Source organism: Lolium perenne, chromosome 3, assembly GCF_019359855.2.
Source record: "Lolium perenne isolate Kyuss_39 chromosome 3, Kyuss_2.0, whole genome shotgun sequence".
In the NCBI taxonomy this organism is placed as follows: Eukaryota; Viridiplantae; Streptophyta; class Magnoliopsida; order Poales; family Poaceae; genus Lolium; species Lolium perenne.
In genome coordinates, this window is record NC_067246.2 from 253212339 (window position 1) to 253222214 (window position 9876).

Consider the following 9876-nt stretch of genomic DNA (forward strand, 5'->3'; position numbering starts at 1 on the left):
TTTGTTGTAGATGATTTAGAAATAAAAATAGATCAAATAGAAAAATTGCAAAGTGCAAATAGAAATAATTGGAGAATGAAATATAGTTGAAAATAGAAATAGTTGGAAAACGAAATATAGTTGGAAATAGAAATAGGATTTTGTTGTTGTTTTACTTTTTGTCGTTGAAATAGAAATAGTTGGAAAACAAAATATAGTTGGAAATAGCAATAAGCTATTTACTTTTTTGCATTGACTAATTTTGTTGTTGTTTTAACTAGGCCCCGCCATGACTGCCCCGTCGTGACCGCTCCGTCGTGACTGCCCCGTCGTGACCACGACCGCTCCGTCGTGACCGCCGTGTCGTCGTGTCCGCGATTCTCTCCCACCGCCGAGGGTGAGCTAAAACTTCGCCTCCCCTCTCCGCATTTTTTTTACATTGCTTAGTATCTATTTTTCAATATGCTTCTTATGCTTAGTATTTATTTTTCAATATGCTTCTTATGCTTAGTATTTATTTTTCAACATGCTTCGCCATATGTTTTTTTTTGCTTAGTGTCTACATTTTATTAAGGCATGAATGCTTACTTGTTTACTCTTTGTCAATGCAGGTGATTGATCAATATGAGCGGAAGCAAGCAATCCATGAACTCCATTCTGAAGAGCATGAGCCAATAGAAGTTCACCGGGACCACTAGAAGTGGAAGACCAACGCGTGCCAGCTCGCGTTACGCGGACGATGACATGGGTGGAGTTGGAGGTGGAGGTGTAGGTGGAGGTGGAGGACGTGGTGGAGGTGGAGGACGAGCTGGAGGACGAGGCGGAGGTGGAGGACGAGGACGAGGTGGAGGTGGAGGACGAGGACGAGGTGGAGGTGGACCTTTCCTTGGTGACATACCCTCTGCTTCTGGCGACGTGGCTTCCCAGTCCGCTCACACACAATCTACTGAGGGGGAGATGGAGGTGGAGATGGAGGTGGAGATGGAGGTGGAGGGGCAGGACGAGGAGGCGGAGAGGGAGATGGCGCCGAAGAAGTTGCGCATTCGTGGTGAAGCGCAAGTCCCTGATGAGAGGAGGGAGCCTACTAGCCACGAGGCGAAAGCCCTCATCATCCCGAACGAAAAAGAGTAAGTTTAATTTTGAACATGTAGATTCATTTTGCTATGTACTAATGTTTTCATTATTGTGCATAACTGATTGGCATACTAATGTTTTGATTATTGTGCAGCAATTGGACATATGACAAGGGGGTTCGCCAGCTGTCGAGCATGATTGGAGCTCTTATTACGCAATATTGGCCGGGCTTTTACACTCCGGTCCCCGGCGGCGAGAAGAAGCTAGCCGAGACTTGGGCGGACTATGAGGCAGCTCCTTGCCCGGGCTTTGGGACAGCTTCTGACGCCGTGTACACCAAGTTTTGGGTAAAGCATGCTTCTCGAGTTTACTTCATAGTTGATGATCACACTATGCTAACTCATGTCTCTCTCACAATTATTCTTATGCATGATTGCAGACCCATTATAAGGTGCCTGATGATATGGTTGAGCAAGGGAAGGTGGTACTGACTAGGGCTTGTCAGAGGTTGACAAGGCAACAGTGGTACAATCAGAAGCATACCTGCATCGGGCACTTCAAGGCTGAGCAGGGCATGAGGGTCAAGAAAGCTGACAATATCAGGGACGATCCTCAGCTGACGAAGGAAGATTACTTGAGGGTAAGTAAATATTCAATGAGACTCTATGTTGCTGCATAGTTGGGATTGCATTATGTGTTCTTCAAATGAGTTTTGGTTTTTCAGGTTATGCCCCTATGGTGCGAGAATAAGGAAGACGCATTTGAGGCCTTGGTAGCGAGGTGGGTTGGCGAAGACGCCGACTTCAACGCCAAGAGTGTACGCAACAAGGCAAACCGTGGCACCGGAGGAACACATAGTGCAGGAAGCCGCAGCACTGAGCGCTACAGGAAGCACAAGGTACATATATACATGGAACAACTTGCATTTACTTCCCCTCATATTACTACTTGAAACACATACCATTTATTTTGCCGTGCAGGAGGCGGAACTCGGGGAGCCTCTCACCGAGGTGGGAGGGTGGCAGAAGATGAAGCTGAAGCAGCCTGATCTGAGCCAGCCTCAGCCCTCGCTGCCCGAGTACTTCGGCTATGCCGAAGAGGAGTTGGAGATGTACTGCTCGGCGTTCAAGGGTCTTCATCCGGAGGTGGATGATCCTATTGAGCAGGAGACCGACTTGACGGCGATTATGGTGGCGGGGCGCGGCGCGGAGCATGGCCGTACGAAGCTTCTTAGTGGGGTGATCAAGCCGCAGAGGACCCTCATGCAGATCAGGTCTACCCTCACCGCCGGCGACCCACCGATCGCGCCTCCTCGACACCGTCGTACCGATGTAAGTTTTCTCATTTTCATCTTCTTTCCAACATTCATTCCTGAATGGCTAAATTGACGTGGCTCCTTTTCTTGGAAATTGTAGGCTAACTTTGAGGCCGCCTACGCTGCCACTTATGAGAAGTATTTGACGGTTGTAGCAGAGTGGGACCTCAAGAGAGCGGCTTGGGAAGAGTACCAGGAGGCGACGAGTCGTGTAAGTTCCAATCTTTTATGGTTCAAAGACATGACAAGTCCCACCTCCCCTTTATTTTATATCTGCAGCGCTTGACATCTAAACTATCTTGCAGGCGCTCAGGACATTCTTCCAGACTGGAGAGAGGATCGCACTTCCGGAAGAGGAGCCACCTAGGCCGGGGCCGACTCCAGTGTGCCCATCGAGGGAAGCTTTCGCGGCCACATACTATGCACGGACTCCGGTAAGTCCTGTGCCTAACCAGTTGTCACCGCTTTCCTTTCCCATGTGTAAGATGCTAACTCTTGTCAAACATGTAGGGCACGGGAAGTTCGCGGAACCGACCCTCTCCTGATTCGTCGTGCGAGGGCACACCGATGCACCCCGGCCGCCATTCTCCCGGTGCTTCAGGGTTTTCACCTGCTGGCGATGGTTCAGGCCATGGTTCTACCTCGGTCCACCTCGACAAAAGACGGACGCATGAATGGACGAGTACGGAACTTGGTTGGTTCCCCTGATCTTGGGTCCCCCTTAGCTAGGTGTCTAGCGGGTGTGCATTGATCGTGAGTGCCATGTGTCGACGATGTATGATGATCGTGTGTGCTACATGCCACATATTTGTATCACGATGATGTTGTTGCTACATTTGATATGGTGACGATGATGATTATGTGTTGTGCAACATTTGTGATGCATTTCAATGTATATTACTGCTATTTTTGCTGTGTGTGTTGTCCTGTGCTGGAAAATGAAGCGGAAAACCAAATGGTATGGTCTGTGCCGACGGCATAGCCGTCGGCACAGCCCCCTGGATGTGCCAAATGGCAGGAGCTGTGCCGACGGCTATGCCGTCGGCACAGGAAGGTGGGCGGCCAGCAGCTGGGCGGCGCTGCTGCGACGCGGCTGGGGCTGATGAACCTGGGCCGACGGCTTGTCCGTCGGCACAGAAGATGGCTTGGGGACACGTGGCACGAGCTGGCTATCCGAGCGAGGCGGCTGGGCCGACGGCTTGGCCGTCGGCACAGAAGATGGGCTAGGCTAACGGCCGTTTGGGCGTCATGGGGCCCTCGACGAAGGGGCCAACGGCAACTGTGCCGATGGCAACGTCCCACCGTCGGGCTACCTACTGTGCCGACGGCCAGACGTGTGCCGACGGCGAGGCAGGCTGTGCCGAGGCCACATTGTGCCGACGGCAAGGTGCCGACGGTTGCCGTCGGCACAGGCGTGGGCCGACGGCGAGGCAGGCTGTGCCGACGGCCGCCGGCCGTCGGCCCCTCGGCGGGTTCCCGTAGTGCATGGAGGAACGCCCGCGGAGCCGCAGAACTGGCAAAATCTGAACCCGCCTGAGGGAGAAGTGTGGAATCCAATAGATAGTCCCAAGCTTGTACACCTGGGCGATGACAAGTTTCTTATCGCTAGGTCGTTTGAAGCACAAGGGCCAATCTATGAGCATTTTGTTGTCCTCACTGGCATAGAGATGATTCCTGGTGTCGGTGATGATGACCATAAACTTCACATGGTAAAGCACAAGTGCGCACGTATTGTGTTCAGGACTGACACCATTCAGTGGGTGCTCTGATTCAATTGTCTTGCATCGGAGCTGTGTCTGTCACATTTGTTATGTGGCCATGTTTTTCCTTGCTAGATCTGTTTGTGTAATTGAGGGTTTGTGTGCTAAAAAGATACGGAGTAATAACCTTCCCTAGCGGACACTAGCTGTTTATGTCCACACTTAGTTCCTGGTGGAGTGGTTAGTCTGCAATATGCAGATGACACCTTGCTCTTCCTGCAAAATAATGAAAGGAATGCCATAAATCTTAAATGGACTCTCACTTGTTTTGAACAAGTGTCAGAGATGAAAATCAATTATGTGAATTGATGGCTATCAACATGGAGGATGATGAACTTGCTCCTTTTTTAGATATCTTGCAATGTGTTGCTGGGAAGTTTCCTGTTAAGTATTTAGGCATTCCTTTACACTTTAGTAAGCTTAAAAGAGAAGACCTGCAACCTCTGGTTGACAGTTTGCTTAGTAGAATGGCAGGATGGAGGGGAAAATTGCGGTCTTTGGAGGCAAAAAGAATCCTCAATCAAACGGTCTTATCTAGTATCCCTGTATACATGCTTTCCTTTTTTAAGTTTCCAAAATGGGCTTTAGATCTTATCAATACCCAGATAGCTAACTGTATGTAGGATGATGTAGATGGAAATAAGAAAATACATTTAGCTAATTGACCCTCTATTTGTATGAGGAAAGAATATGGTGGGCTTGGTATACCAAACCTTCAAGATTTAAATATTTTCCTAGTTGGCTCTTGGGTTAAAAGATATATATATATATATATTCATACTACACCCGGGTGTAGTTACACCCACGCGTGGTTCTCGTAATCTAGAGGGTATCTATCATACCGGAGAGTATGTACATGTAGTATGAAGTATATTAGACTATTTTGATAGTATATATAATACTTTGTAGGCAGTATGTACATTTTTTTACGTAGACTCATTTTTACGTATACATATGCATGTATTTCGGCTATATAGTTCAAACTACATACTCACTTGCATTTTTTTCACCAAACTTGATTTAGAATATCTTAGATATAGTGTATGAACATACTCAAACCGATAAATTATGGTACATACTTCCGTATGGTAGTATATGAGACATGGGTGTAGTTACACTCAGGAGTAGGAAGTATTTATCCTATATATATGGTGAAGGTTGTCTCTGGAAAAAGATAGTAGATGCTAAATATAACACTAGAAATCCTAATATCTTTTGTTGCCAAGACATAAATCCTTCTGTCTTCTGGAAGGGTATGATGTGGGCATCTAGAGCAGTTAAATTTGGTTATAAATGGAAAATTGGGAATGGTAGGACTGTTACATTCTGGGAGGATACTTGGTTTGGAAATGCACCTCTGTCCACTCAGTACTGGGATATTTACTTTGTGGTTAACCAGCAGATGAAAACTGTTGCTGATCTATAGGATGGACAACAATTAAAATGGGACTTTAGGAGAACCTTTACCCCACAGATGATGGAAATGTGGATTGAGATAGGAGAAATTGCTCAGACTATCATTTTCTCTGGGGAAGAGGACCAGCTTATCTGGAAATATGAATCAAAAGGGGTTTACTCCTCTAAACCTCTTTATGCTATCATCAACTTTAGAGGGATTCAACCAATTTTCCTGCCTGCTGTTTGGGATTTAAAAATCCCACTTAGAGTCAGATCTTTCTCTGGTTGCTATTCCAAAACAAAATCATGACTAGGGATAATCTTAGACATAGGGGCTGTTCTTTGACTGCTTAGTATCTAGGTTGCTTTGGTCTGTGGTGCAAGAGATCTTTGACATAGAGATTGTTGATTACTTATCTCTTGCATCTAAATGGCTTTGCAATAAAAAAAAATTGAGCAGTTCAATGTTGTCTCATCTGCCGTTATGTGGTGCATTTAGAACAACAGGAACGATTTGGTGTTTAACAGAAAAATTTGGTTGTCTATGAAACAGGTGTGGGGCTTACTCCTATCATACCTAAGGATCTGGCAGGTTCCATTCAAAAACCTGGAATGGGGTCAGGTGGAAGATTTCAAAAGTGCCCTGGTGAGAAGACTGAGGATGGTGCCGTCGCTGATGCTGGACTGAAATGCACATCTTTTGATTGGATTTCGACCTGGAAGTCATCCACGGCTTCTCTCCATCAAGGGCGCGCTTCTGAAGCCTACTTTTTGAAGCACCCAGAGGAATCAGGCGACATCCATGTGGTGATCTGATGGCATGGTCTTGGGGCGGAAAAAGGCAGTGCTTTAGTGCTTTATTCATAGTGTTTGCTGTTTTCTGCTTCCTGGAAGCTAGGAAAATAGCTGGTTTGTAAGAGTTGCTAGACGGCTCGTTTCTCTGGTAGTACCTGTCCTTCGTCTGAGGACTTCAGGTGTTTCTAAGACCCTCGGCTTTGCTGATGGGCTGGATCTTTTAAATTTTCTTTGATGTTAAAACGCTTATGTGTTTCATTTTCAATAAAGAAAATGGAGCTGGGGAGCGCTCCCTGTTAGTCTAAAAAACTAGCTGTTTATGTGCAATACGTTGTTTTTCACATAGCAAATGACATATAAATTATGTCTACAAAGCAAGAGCGACATCAGCACAAAAGGAATAGAATGTATAATCAAAGGAATAATGTACTCCTACCATGAAGAAATGAGCTGATGATTTTTCTTTGCCTTCTCCAATTGTGAAGCATACCAGTCTTTCTTTATAAAGAGGTATCCAAGCCAGAACGTCGTTTCAGTTTTTAGAGCATCTCCACCGGCGCTCCCAATAGAGCTTCCAATAGTTCTATTGGAATTCTAGTGAGAGAAATCGCCCGCACCGGCGCTCCCCAAAGAGCGCCGGCATGTTTTGGAGCCCCATAAAACAGCCGGCACTCCCGAAAGGATCCCTATATTAAGGGCTTCGATTGGGAGCGCTGGCACCAAATTTATTCACAAAAGATGCTAGCCGGCCGCCGTATGGGGGAGCCGGTGTGGGAACAACATCCCTAAATAGAGGATGTTGTGTCGGCGCCCCCCATACGGTAGTGTCGGTGCCCCTGCCGGCGCATATTTGGGGAGCACCGGTGGAGATGCTCTTACGGCCAGTTTTGTTAAGATAAAAGCTACTCCCTCCGATCCATATTAGTTAATTCTAATATGGATGTATCTAGATACATTTTAGTTCTAGATACATCTATATTAATGGCAACTAATATGAATCGGAGGGACTGATATCAGCCAATTGTGAAGCAGCAGGCCTGTGAAAACAGCGGGACAGTATGGTAGCAGAAATGGTTTCCAAAACCCCTTAAAAAAGGGTTTCCAAAATCCCCAAAAAATGGTTTCCAAAACCCCTTTAAAAAAGGTTTCCAAAATCCCCAAAAAAATGGTTTCCAAAAAATGAGGCCACCATTTTTTATGTAAACTTTTTTTCATGTACAAGTCCGACATTTAGAATCAGGGTTTCTCCGGCCTTGTACCGCCAGATTATCAAAAGGGGGGGAGAGGAATAGGCAGTCTCACCGGTGAGAGACGAAAGACTTGCATTTTGGTTGAAAGACTGCCAGCGGGGCTCGGAGGACTAAAGTTCCACTCCAACCTCGGTCGTTATTTGCACACCAAGCTCGCCGCTGCCGAAGATGGTCGCCCGGGATTTCGCCGGCCTCCTTTGATTCCAACGTCACCTAACTCCACCGCAACCTTTCTACAACATCTTCATCCTCCCTCAGCTCTGTTTTGCAAAAGGTACAGCTCGCTATGGATCCCTTTTGAACAAATCGACGCGGCGGCGGCATTGAAGCTACTGGTCGATTCTGCGCGAGCGAATCTGAGTGGGTTGGGTGGGTGATAGAGGCTGCGGGGTGTCAGGCACGGGCTATTGATCGTCGCCAGAGACGTTGCGGTGCGGGCGGGGGAGAACGTCAGTGCAGGGTGGAGGGCAAGGTTTTTCTCTAGCAAGGCGAGTTTATTTAGGGCTCGGGTGGCAGATGAATGCATATTTTACTCCTCTATACTGGTTGGGGGTTGGACTAGATCCGATTTAGAGGAGTAAGACAAAAAAAAATCTAGGGTAACTAGTAAACTTGAGTCCATTGGGTAACTAGAGGTGGAGCTAGAATATTTTTGAAGATCTAGGGTAACTAGTAAACTTGAGTCCATTGGGATTTGAATGCATCATATCATTTTTTTCTTTCTTTTTGCGGTGGAGAAAAGCATCATACTTTTGCCTTGACTCCGTTTAGCGAGCACGAAGATCCCACGTGCCGTGGGAGCAAAATTATAACTCGTGCGCAAATTAAACAGCGATGAGGAAGAGCGGACTTGCAATCCGTGGGGACGATCCGAGGTCGCGTACAGCTGCTACCACCGCACCACGTGCAGCTTTTCTCAAGATTCACGCGTGCAGTCGGCAGCTCCTAGTCAATGCAACCAGGCAGCCATATACTCGCATCGATCTCGCTCTGCACGTGCACCGCCGCGCCGCCGACCAGTCAAAGCATGTGAGATTGTGAGGCCATGTCAAGACCTGACTACCTGATGAAGTGATCGACCATGCCCAAGGGCAGCTCGCTATGAACGAATGACGTTAGAATAAAATCTTCAACAAAAAAAACTGAAACAGGCTTGTTAATCTTGCTTCACGTGATCACGTCGATATATGCTCTAGAACACATACTCCACTAGCTAAACAAAATATACGTCTATTGTTGCGCCAAGATAAGCCTTTGGCCAATCATTACACTACGAGAATGGGATGCAATCTACAAAGAGCTACTACCTCCGATCGTCTTTAATCGACGCGGAGAGTAGCCTCACGAACATGCACTTAGGCACGGTTCTGCATCGATTGAAAATGATAGGAGGAAGTAGAATCTAGATATCATTTATTCTCTGAATGTTTGGTAGCTTGATTTGTTTGGGAAATTTTACCAAATTCTTTATCTAGATGCTAATGATTATAATGATGTTTGTAGGCAAGAGTAGATATTATAAAGAATAAGTACTTACACTAAAAAAACGGTAGCTCAAGTGAAGCGAGACTCATATAACTCTCCATTTTTTAAAAGGTTTGCTAAGAATTGAAGATGATTTTTTCAGTAGAGGTCATTTTAAGGTTGGAAACAGCTTACAAATAAGATTTTGGGAAGATACTTGACTTGGGATACTCCTCTAGCTCAAGAATATCCATTATTGTGTAATGTTGAGGACGTGGGCATAGCCTAGTGGTTGGGGTCGTAGTGGTGCACCCCAACGACCAGAGTTCGAATCCTGTTTGGAACGAATTTCTAGAATTCTCATGTCGAGGTCCCGCTTCTACTATATCATTTAGTGTGTAGTTCCTCCTAGCACTAATTCATTTTTTATTATTATTGTGTAATGTTGTCCAACACAAAGATGTTTCGGTGGCACCTGTATTATCCAATAATCCGTTAAATGTTGTATTTAGACGGACTCTAACCTAGAACAAATGTTAAATGTGGTTACATTTGGTTCGAAGGTTGATGAATATTCATTTAAATGATGATATTGATGTATTGTATGGAATCTAACGGCAGCAGGTATGTTCATGGTCAGGTCCATGTATTTGGATTATATGAATGGTCATACAATTTACTTACGCAAATATATTTGGAAAATGAAGGTACCACTACAAATTAGGATTTTATGTGGTTCTTGCATCGTAAAGTTATTTTAACTAAACACAATCTTGTCAAAAGGAATTGGCAGGGTAATACAAAGTGTTGCTTCTGTGATAAAGATGAAACAATTCAACAC